The 12961-nt window shown below is 32.1% G+C and overlaps 1 protein-coding gene across 1 annotated transcript in view; it reads left to right on the top strand.

Annotated features, from left to right (window-relative positions):
- The first annotated feature begins 5997 nt into the window (after positions 1-5997).
- Positions 5998-12961, top strand: part of LOC149481023 (uncharacterized) — an 80191-nt gene continuing 73227 nt past the window's right edge. Inside the window, exon 1 of the mRNA XM_089706009.1 lies at positions 5998-6344. The gene's annotated coding sequence lies outside the window, so the exon portion shown is untranslated. The remainder of the gene's footprint in view (positions 6345-12961) is intronic.

The raw sequence follows: 12961 nt of genomic DNA on the forward strand, positions 1-12961 counted from the left end.
TATCCGGATAGAACAGGCCACAAATTTGCGACATAAGGATTCATAAATAGCGTTTTTGCCAAAGTTCGACAGCCACCTTGTTTTCCCGAAAATCGTCGTTTTTGCTGCGACCCTGGTAATCGTCACCAGTTCTTAGCATTTTTGTTCATTATTACTTACTGATTCTGAACATTAACTTTTAATTATTTTTATCACTTGGTTCTGTGCTTTGCTCACACATGAATGAACTAATTTTGAAAAGAATTATTGAATTCAATTGACTCTTTCAATTAGACTTAAATATTTATTAATACTTTTATGAAAAATATTCAGTATGTTTGTAATTATCAGTTACAAGAACTAAAATATATTTTCATGATTGAAAAATTCTATCATCACAATTCTAGCATCTATGTATATTTCTAAATTAAAATTAATTGCCTAATAATTCTTTCTATTTTAGAACTACCAAACTATATCGAGCGCTGTGTACTAGGAGATCATGCGATGCTTGACGGTAGAGTCAAGGCGAGCGGCCGGCGCCGACCACGCCCGCATCCCTACCCCCCACCGCTCACCCCGCTTCATGCAAACCACCGCACATCGATAATCGACTATCGCTCATTACGGATCCTGTTGCCCTGGTAGCATAAATCACATCTGTACATAATTTAACTTATGAAAAAAAGCTCTGAAAACTGCAGCACAATGAAACTAGATATTGTTACCAAAGTAGCTTCAAACTATATTAAAAACGGTGCAAAAAAAATGATAAAATAATGAAATATTTGTTTAGGAATTCCAATTCTACAATAATACAAACAGAAAATAATTTACTTCAGAGTCTGAATTTACAATAAGAATCAAATCATACATTTTATTTTTATAGAAGTTTAAACACAGATTCAACCTAAATAGAAAAAAAAAACGCTTATTGTCAATTTACATCTTAAAACACATCTTATTAATTATTGTAGGTAACTGTTTTGTTTTATTACGGAATCCTGCAATATATAAAACACTATGATAAATAATTACGTAACTATAGTATTTCTGAGCTTTGAAAATGACAGAGTTAAATAAATACCATACGGAAATAAATCTAAAAGAGTTGACAGGGTGGTTGATTAGTGAGTTAGCTACAGAAAAAGTGACTTGCAATCTTAATTGGGTACATTAATTAACACCTGGCCGGTCGACTACATAAATTGCAACCCTTTTGCATTCAGTTTGTATAAATAGATGTTATCAGAGAAATTAACTGGACGTAAAAATACAGACCTGTCAGCATTATTATAATAAAAGCTTCAATACTGTAACTTGTAGTTATTTCTTGTAGTGATTTATTACGACACTAAATGATTTATTTCAATTTGTTACAAAATAATTAACGAGACAGTATAATGTTAACAGTAAATAGGTTTTATTTGCATTCCCATTAATAAGGATCAGTAAAAACATCGATTGACATACGGCTAATTGCGGCATACTGAGTTAGGAATACACGCGGATACATCGAATGATACAATAATTAAAAGTAAATTCTCATAATTGTCATAATATGAAAAACAAAGTGTTTAATACGACAAAACATATCCGTGATAAGTTCGCGGTACCTTACACATAAATTATTAAATCAGATCACCTCATAGTTACGGATCTGTACATTGATACCTTTCCGGCTGGTCAAGCGGATACTTATTAAAATTAATTACGAGGCCACCTACTCATGATCAATCTCGGACCTCATTATCATTGATAACGGAGTTCGTAAGAAGTTGCACGATCTCGAAGAAATATTTAGCATACGTAACCTGTCGCTACAAAAAATAGAAACCGTACAAAAACTGTAACGATATCTTTAATGACGAGTTATGTACTATTTAGGAAAACTCACGAGCGTTCTCAGTCCTTACTTTTAATGTTAAACCAGAACGACATGCATTCATCCGAATTTATTCGATCCGAAAAGGGAGGCTTCCCTTGTGTCGTCACAGGCTCAAACAATTAGTTCTGTCATCATTTTTCAAGTAGCGATTCGGCGAATAAAATTAAGCCATAAAACTTTATGATACGATCGCACCGAACCAAAAGCGATGGACATAAATTATCATATTATAATTATCTGGTGCAGGAAAAACTGTCGAAAGCGAAGAGCAAGATTACATTGAACGAGAATCGATACTTGTACCATTAAAATAGTGGGTGTCGTGGTATCATTGTGGCGTTAATGATTATCATTTTGACTTTAATATTAAACAGCAGCAGCTGACCTTTTCACTCAAGCGATACGTTTTTATTTCAGATGTGGTTATCATCAAATGTTGATCTGGAATGGCAGTTTGAACGAGGCTGCTACATCCGTTCTCTAAGGTCTCCGGCGACCACGCCCTGCTAGCAACTTCTACCTATACTATAATCGCTACTGCGCAATTGAACGATTCATTTGGAGCTACTAATTCGCAAGGCTTAAACGATATAACTAAATATGTCGAGAGTGCTTTTTGCAATCATCCTTATAAGAGGTTATGTATTGAAAAACGTGTGTAGAAAATATATAGCATGTTACCATGTTGAGACGATTGGCCACTTATGAGTCAGTTTTATTTTTTCTCAATTATTATAGAGAAAGTTATTACGTCACGATGGTAGATGTTCTTAGTACAATACATATCATTATGATAAAAGTCTATGCACATATTAATACAACCACGGATATAATACTAGATACAGCTATCGCCATATATCTTAAAAACTGCATTAGAATAATTGTAAATTGTTTTTGGGATGTTCTTAGAATGATATATATTTCATTATACATATTATATCCTGATACCTTCTCCATAATGAAATGAACGCAATTTTACTTCACGTTTACGGACCTCCACCTGACTTGATCGACAGGTTTTAATAACTTCGATGCGTTATTGTAATTCGCATCGAGTTAAAAATCAGAGAACAAATTCTAAAAAAAACTCGATCTATTGCTAACTACTAATCAAATTGTTTGCGTAACATTAGTTAATAGCAGGTTTCTCCTTTGAAGTGATCTTGTTCGTTATAATCACTTTTTTATGTTCAGTCGACCACACACTGCGTTTTGCAGTTGATTTGATTAATTGCATTCGATTGCGAATATTCGCAACGATGCTATAGATATTCATTCATACGGTAGAACATGTTAATCGTATTAAAATATCAATTTATTATTTAACTAATGTCATAACCTATCCTAATTCATTTATTCATTTATTATGCGAATTCTGTCATTCAAACAAGTATTTATTTTTATTAAAAGCCTTTTGAATGCAGGTAATTAAGGTAAGTTAAATACGAAACAATTATGAAGTTATACACTAGTGATATTAAGGATTAAAATAAATTAAGATATAACGTGGTGATATCATTTTATGGTTCAACTTCAGTGACGAAATCTGGCTACAATCGTAAAAATTCACCGCAAAATTAAAAATTTTATTGTTTTTGTTGCATGGTGTGATGTTGTGAAAATAAAAGTGATTTGCGGTTATCATTAAAATTAAAGTTTATATTGAGAATACGACCCCTTTTCTTCTGTTTTTTTCCACAGTGCAACAAATAATTTATAAACCTACTTTTGTTCACTGTGTTCATTCAGTCCACTAAAGATCGAATGGCTCTGATTTAAGGCACTCTCTTACAGTAACTGCTGCACCTATAAGGTGTTCTATAATTATTTACCAGTGTAATTTTTTACCATTTTAGCATAAGAACAATAATTATAAAATCGTGTACAACACAAACTTTGTTACCAAGAATCAAAATCAACCGCAATTACGAATATAATAAACATAATTAGGTTTCCTAAAAGCTCAGTTTTCGTTTCTTAAAAGAGTTGTTCTCGTAACAGGTTCAGATGAACCTCTTTGTGCAATTTAACGGACTGTTAAGTACAGTTTTAACACCTTAAAGTTGTTTCGAATTTCTTTGGAAATTTTTACATACTGTACTGCCCATAATTTGTGTTATTTTCAATTAGAAAACTAGGTTATCGCCATCTATATCGATGATATCTGGTTCATAATAAGCTTATTTTCATGGATCTAGGTATTTTTTTCTTCATATTAAGCGTATGAGGGTTCCAGTATATGAATCTATGTTTCAAATAAATTATGAAGCCGATCCTAATCAGTATAGTAGAGCAGCTGATAATACAAAGTGCATAATTTTATAAAACTTGCGATTAAAGATACTCGCATCATCGGTAAATATACTTACTGCCATGGACGTATAAAAAAAGACGGACGGTATATCGCCTAAACATTGAGTGAAGCCTAGTAATGGCGGCGAAACATCCATGTGTGTGTGCCATGTTGCCATGGCAACAGCTGTGTTGATGACAATGGCGGCTGTATTTTTTTCTATAAATTTTGCCGTAATAATTTTGTCAATAAAACATAAAAGAAATAACTTGCTTCCCTGTGGAATGTAATCCCTTGTGTTTTGTTATTTAAAATTGTACTGTTGCGACGCCATTTAACCACGCAAGACGGCATTTTAAATATTTTTTGTGAAACAGTGACGCAGTTAATCAGTCGGTAGTTCACGACGTAATGGCGGCCGACTAGCTTACTATGGTGAGAGTGTGTGCGTATTTATTGTCTTTACACGATCGCTAGCTTACTATGGTGGCTTCACGTTGTTTGTTCGTAATACGGCGTCCGTCTTTTTTTATACGTCCATGCTTACTGCATTATCTAAAAGAAATTTAGCTATTGTTTATATTATTTTATTTCAAAGAAAATCCGCTATTTTGTAGGATGAGATTTCCTTTATTTAGATTGGCGAATTCGTTCACACAGTGGAGGATAACCTGCGCGAGAGTTTGTGGATTTGTTTTCCCATTAATATATTATTAAAATAATATTTATAATACTTTGAAAATATACAATGATTTTAAGGTTCTACGACATTCTGAATACTTCTTTTTAGTTAAATCATATTCAATTTCTTATTGTTGAATTCACAATAGGTGAAATGTATTAGCTACCATAAAAGTATAAAAACAACTATACTTTGAAAGTTCTACATACTGATAAATACATATGAACACTTCTTTAAATACAATAAATGATAAATGGTAGTAGGTGTAGGTGGTAGTAGGAAATATCTCTCGGTCTATACCAACTTATATTGTGTAGTTTAACACGTAAAATTGTATGTAAGAATATAAATGTAGTATTTTATTATTAGCGTAATTTAAAATAGTAATTGTAACTTAGAATTTACCAAGTAAATTCGGCCTTGTTATAAATGCGCAATGAAAAACACAATTCGTCATAATATCTACAAGTTTATGACATCCGCACAATGCTATAAACTGCACTCAACGTGTTTTGAACACGATCATGTCGTATGTAATTATTGCAATACCTAAAACTCTGCAAAGTGTTGCCTCCGCCAACCTCCAGTGCTCCAGTCCACTGTAAGATTTAAGGCTATTTCGTAACCATTCGTTATCGGACTCACGACATTTAATTAAAAAATTCATGAAAACTATCTGTAGCAATATATTGTGTAATGCGGTACAAAAGATTTCAACGACGTTGTAGCTTTCGCGAATTTATGGTGTGATAAGAGAATGAGTATATTTTGTAAATTAAGTGATAAGATATAAAGTTAAGACCTTATTTGTTGCAAAACGGATGTTATTTGAATGTACCTAGAAGTGTCAACCAATTGGCGCTCGTAATAATCGTACATGCATTTGTATTAATTATAATAATGCATTCGAAACGTCACATAAATTGACGATGTAAAATACGTAAGTATGGCGGGAAAATCCATTTCGTATTTCGAAGGCAGTATCACAGGCGCACGGGGCGGTGTCGCGGTTGCGACTAGCGCTATCGTTCAAGCAACCGAGTACCGTTAGAGTGAGAGAGCGCAACGACACCGCGCGTGCGAAGGAGACGGCGGACCGCGCCCCGTCCGAGCCATCCGGAAGCCTCGCTGAAACTGGACCGTTTTCTTTTCTTGTTATTATTGAGATCGGCTCTCAAGTTCTGTTGTTGTCGCGCGGCGCGCCGCTCGCGGTGATAACGCGATGCAATGCCGGCCTGCGCACGCGCACAGCTTTAAGCTCGCTCCGACGATCTGCACCCCCGTTATGGAATGGATACTATCGAGTGCCACTGACTCCTATGGATATTGTGATTAAAAACGTAGTGATAACGAATGTGAAAACTATTGTGCTCTCAATAAGCGCGATCGCAACGGATTTTTATTAAACTTTTTGAATTTTTTTCTGTTGGAAAAGTGCTTTTTGATACCGATTTAAAATCGGATCCGTCGAGGCATCTTTAATATTTTCTTCTGTACGAAAGGTAGGTCCATAATTTTTTATTTATTTGAGGAAGAAATTTTTACACATTTAATAGAATTTATAAATTAAAATTAACCATGATATTTATTTATTATATTTTTTTACACTTAAAAAATATTTTCAAACAATAAACCACGTGCTTATGATACATAGCTGCATAGCGTAGAAGACAATTAAAATAATAATTAAAATAATAAAATTTATCATAAATCTAAATAGAACATAATACTCCTATTTTATAAAAAATATAAGTAAATATTTAAATTTTGTTTTATTGCATTCACGCATTCATTAATATACCACATTTAGAATTGTTTATTTATCAATAAACTATTTAAAAAAAAATAATTAATAATTATGATTGTAAATGGACTTAGACCCTTTTATTTTATTTGAATCAAATCAAATATATTTATTTGCTCGTACATCGTAGTTAAAATAATTACGATAGATAATTATTTTTTCTAAAAATATATTTTTTTAAATACACTAACTAAATATTGCTCTTATTATACTTTAACTCACAAAAAAAACAATAACCAATATAACAACTCGAGCAATCGATTAGATAACCGTCTAGTTAAGTATAACAAACTGAATAGAACGAATTGCTAAAAAATATTTCCCATACAATACGTCAAGATGAATTAATAAGTTACAGTTTCACTACATTTTCACTGTGTACAATAAAAAATGAATAAAAACAAACTAAACAAGATTATTCGACCCAGTAAACCAGAAAGTTAAATCGCGCGCCGCCGGCCGACGCTGCTTTTTATTTTTAACCATTGTTGAAGCTGCGACAAGTAATTCATTATTATTTACCTTATCTTTCACTTTTATTCAATTCAATAGAAAATTTTATACAATTTGATCTATTGGATACATTTTTTGCTATATATATATTAACGGTCAAACTAATTTAACGTTTTGGCCAAATGAAAATCAATTGTGTTTTAATATTTCGGAATTTAATAATAATTTCTTCTTGCAATAAAATTTAATTAATTTAATCTGTTTAAAATATTTTCATGTATTTTACAAAATAGCGTACATTTTATTTCTCCAAATATTTCATATAAAAGAGAATCGCAATAAATTATTTCTTTAGATGATAAAAAAAATAACATAAACGCATCGGAGCAAAATATTTAATGTCTATTTTTTCTTCTCTTGTTTTATTTAAATTTCCAAAGCTATTAACGTCTAAAAATATACAGTTTGCGTATTTAAGATTTTTTTTCGAAATATTTCAATCTTTTTTTCATTTTAATAGAGAACTTTTAATATATTTAAAGAATCTCCTTAATAAATAGTTAACGTAATATTAGTGTGTGTAAATGTAAACCGCTTATTGTAATACGATTACAACTAACTTATAAAAAATAAAATAAACACGTTGCATCAAAACTGCACTTATCTCTATATTGCATCGTCGAATTGACGTACAATAAGCAAACAATTTTAAATTCAAAGCACTCGTATTTAAAACGATTATAACAAATATGTCTTTACAATGACGACATACAATAGAAAGTGTAATAGCTTTATGATATAACTCTCAATGTATATAATTACGGTTCTAATAAGAATATTCTTATCAGACATCGCGTCTTTCAAACCAATTTAAATCGGCCGAACTTTTTTTTATTCGCGAGTAATATAGACATTGATACCAGTTCAGCTTCACAATGTGGCTGAATTCGTAGATGGCAATCATTTTGCGGCATCAAAAGTCAATCACATTCTTTTTAATCGTTTCTCACGGACCGCACGAAGATTGCATTCCCGATGCAGGAAAAAAACCACAATACAACGTTCTGCTGTGTCATCTCTGTTATTATAAAATAAAATAAAAAATAATTAGACATTTCGCTTTCACTGGTACGGAATACGGAGTGCGTAGAGTTAGATAACTGTCAGAGCTGCTCGATTTAATTTCGATCGCGTACAGCGACATTATTCCGGTTTATTATACGCATCAGTGAGTGCGTACGTCTTGTATTTTATTTTATGTGATTGGCTTTCATTTTTTGATGTAATTGCGCATTTTGTATCTAGTTTATTGGAAGAGCGGAGAAGAGAAAATGAACGGTGAACATATATTTTATATTTTGCGGACGATTTAATGTTTTTATTATAACACATATATACAACTGGATGGTATTTTCAATATCCTTACAACAATTTTATTTTCTGAATTCGAAGAAAAACATAACATACAAACAAAAAATTCGTCCATGCAATAGACAAAATTTTATAAAAAACTGAAATTAAATATTTCATAACAGTATTTCGCAGACTTCTATTTAATCCTTACTCTATAATTTATATTTTATGAATCAAAATCAGAATGAACAGTTTTACGTGACCGTTGCAAAATCCCAGAGCATCAGTATGCTAATGATAAATATTTGCGTCACTAAATTATCCCGGGTAGGTGTGACGACAAATGAATGATTTCAAAACGAGCTCATAACCATTTGCATATAATTGCAGTCTAATTCTAATTATACAGGAATATACGCGTACATTATCTCCAAGAGCCAGCGACTGCTAAGTGACCATCTGTTATGGATACCATCAATCTTCTTTAGAATACTACTTCGAGTATATTGTTAGTAAAAGTTATAGAGTTATTGAATACGAAGTAGTAATGGAATCGATTGTAATCTATCATTATTGCCTATCTAATTGTAATGTTCCTTCACAACGAGATGGGATATTAGAATGCAAGTGCATTTGCTGTTTATTGAGATATATTTCGATGCTACTATTATATATTTTTAATTGCTTGTAACAATTTAGTTTTAATTAGAAATTTCCTATTGACAGATAATAAGATGCAAATAAGGACGGATAAGGCTTTTACAATAATAAATAGGAATCATATTATCTATCCAATGTTCTATTAAATTTTCGAAACAATGTGTTTTAAATAGAATGTTGTTACAAAATTGGAGCGTTCTAAAGGGAAGAGAAAGTCGCATCATTCACAAAATATCAGATAATCTATGCTACTCCTAGTACTGCTTTAAACTCTGCAAATTAGCAGGCGATATACACAGGGCTATTGGGTAGGCACAATGCAAGAGATCGTATCGGCAGACATTTCGATGCTAAATACAATTTACCTATTTGCGACGATACTATCATCTACGGTATGAAACAGTTTCTTTAATGAAATATGCGAGAACTTTTCCAGTGTTCCATAGGTTGCAAAACAATATTATTGTCGTTTGGTATTTCACGGCCTTTTCATTTCACAATATAAACAACCTCACGGTAGTTAGTTTTTTATAACCATACCAATTCTATACATCGATTGGATTGAATACTAATATAGTTTTCCCGAACAAAAATATTTGTATCTATGCGGGACTCGTAAATATTATTCGTCGCTGCAGCAGACACATGAATCACGATGACTGCATCGTATTTGTATTCACTGGGGATGAATTCGCGTCACTCTCAAAATTGTCACCACAATAACACACAGAAATTCAATCCTAAACAACCTATAAATATACTGTACCCTGTTGAAAATCGCATGAGTGTTTTCGTTACCTAGCCTACTAGTTTCCGAAGAGTCTGAGATTTCTAATAAAAATTCAAGGAAATTTGAAATAGTCTGCATTCAAGTACATCACTCAGATTGTAAAAAAATGCACAGACGACGGTATAGACCGAGACGCATAATTTTTAGATTCATTTTCATAATGTGCAGCCAAACGGCTGAGGTCAACTTCGTACATGTAACAAACTTTATTATAAAATAGGAAATCACTAGACTAAAATGAACAGAAACATTTCAAATATTTTTCAATCAAATATTTATTTATAAAACGACACATTGCACTTAAGAGGTAAATATTATACTATATAGTTATATAACAATTTGTTATAATATGTTTGATATTGTTTCTTGCGTCGGAGAGACTTGGCCAAGACAGAATTAGAAGATGTGAAAAGCTGATTATAATATGAACGGCTTTGGTCGCTCCGAGCTAAACAGATCAAATGATAACGATACTGTTTCTAACATATTATTTATTGCAAAAATATTTAAAATACACTCGTAAATTATATAACTCTTGGGCTTTTAAATCACCGCAATTTAAATTATATGAAAGATACTCTTTAAGCTATTAATTCACTAAAATCTATTTATGATTCTTGCGCCACGCTATAATATCTTGAGTAAAGTAATTTATCAGTAGTATGGATGAGTTAAGAAATTATTTAATGTTATGAAAATCACGTAGCATGTAGCTACGTTTGTAACCAGTATTCTACGTAAGAACATACACATAATTCACTCAGACTGATGTATATTTTCTTTCACAGTGAGTTTGCGTTAAATCTATACTAATATTATAAAGCTGAAGAGTTTGTTTGTTAGTTTGTTTGAACGCGCTAATCTCGAGAACCACTGGTCCGATTTGGAAAATTATTTCGGTGTTAGATAGCTCATTTATCGAGGAAGGCTGTGGCTATATATCATCACGCTACGATCAACAGGAAAGGAGCCACGGGGGTGAAACCGCGCGGAGCAGCTAGTTTAAAATAAACAAATAATAAAGAAAACAGAAAGTGTGCTATATTGTTGAATGTGACAAGGCTACGATCATAAATACCCATAAACCTACATTACTTAAACCCATAACGCTCACACGAGTTAAAAAAGTCCTCACTTTCATTGCCTATGCGTGGCATACGTCTTCATTGCATAACTCGATGGCAATCGGTGCATGGGAACTGAATTGTTCACTCAAATCTTTTTCACACACATGAATGTAGACATAAAGCTGATTGCACGCACCTTGTTGCGATCACCTTTAAGTGGATGCACAAAAAACTGCATGTTTCACATACGATTCTGCAATTAATTAAGGTAATAGTTCGTTAAGCACAATAATCGAGTTGATTGCGCGTTTTAATTGTGCGTCTAGCCTTTATGTGCGGAATTTAGGTCATAAATGGGCGACGGACGTCTAGTTCAATAGTAGTGAGATTATAAATATTACATCACGAAACTTATATAATTCATGAAGTATGATCGAATATTTATGTCACAAAAAGTAGTGTAATCAATTTTCTTTTGTCAAAAATAATAAAACTATTACCGTAAATGTATCGGTGTAAAATTATGAAGTTATGAAACGACCACCGCCGCTATGTTAATAGAAAAAATGCAAAAAGTTGATTGAACAAAACGTCACTCTCGATTTCATTCAAATGAAATCGTTTCGCTATAGATATTATCGTGATTTATAACAATAAACCCAAAAAATCCCATCGGCGTGCGAAATCGCGAAAAATTAGAATTGCATCATCAACAACCGTATAATTGGCGTTGCAGATTCTTATAAAAATGATCATTTATGGGTCGTTTTGAAATAATGGCCAATTTGAAATAAAACTGGAGGATATAGCACCAGTAATTAAAAGTTGCAATGATTAATGAATTTCAGTTAATTAATTAACCACAGATTTTATTTCAAATCCTTTAAATAGATCAATATATTCTTTTGATAAAATCACGATATAAACTTAATAGCTCTCTTCTAATATTTGTATTCCTATACTGCTCATTTCTCCTTTGTTTTTGTATAATATTATTTGATTCTTAAGTTATCTATCTATGTATAGTTACAGTTTCTTGTATATGGATGTATTTATGCACTATCTACCTTTTAACTGATTTATTTTTCCTATATCCCAAGGTTGCCTGGAAGAAATCGCTTTTAAGCGATAAGGCCGCCAAATTGTACATTTATTTTAAGTTACATATCGTTTCTGTAAATTTTGTTTTTGTGTGCATTGTACAATAAAGTGTTTTCTATTCTATTCTATTCTAGCCTACAGACAAAGATCCATTCATCGACGCGTTCATAATAAAGTGGTTTGCCTGAAAAGTATGATGTCGAAAACTAGATTTAAGTCACACATATTCACAAATTTGCTGTAAACCGTGCGAACGGAACGAAAGGAAAGATAAATAACAATTTATTAAACATCCGACGAAATGCCAATACATATTATATGTACCTACCTTATAATATGCGAAAATAATTGCACATTTTATAGAATGAGCGTCGTATTTTTTCTTGGAAGTCGAGTATACTAATTAGGTCAAACCAACAGATGCGTTACCCGAGACGCAAGATTCTGTGGATTGTAAATTATAAGTGTATCTATACTAAATATAGGTTCCAGGATAAGAACAACCCTTGATACTTGAGGTTAATAACCCTTACAGTATTGGCCTTTCTTCTACTAGTATTATATAGGTATTAAAATACTTTAAGGTAGAGCATAAAACATACAGACAGACACAATATCCTTCTCTACATTTGCAACTAATTGTTAAGGATTTGGGCGCTGTACAAAATAACTAAGTCTTTAACAAATAGAACCAGAAGCTCTTAAAAAACAATTCAAACAAAATTTTCAACACTATATAAGTAATTCCAGCTCAGAATATATCGTAAAGCCTTCCATATATTTATGATTTGTTTCCACTAATAACTTACTTAAAGTAAAATATTTACTCTTATCATACCTTACACATTAATGATTCAGACTAACATAAATCAGCTGCGAATTTATTGGTGC

This window comes from Colias philodice, chromosome 17 (assembly GCF_061535455.1).
Source record: "Colias philodice isolate Cphi_HAF_F1 chromosome 17, ilColPhil1 Martin Lab GWU primary, whole genome shotgun sequence".
Classification (NCBI taxonomy): domain Eukaryota; kingdom Metazoa; phylum Arthropoda; class Insecta; order Lepidoptera; family Pieridae; genus Colias; species Colias philodice.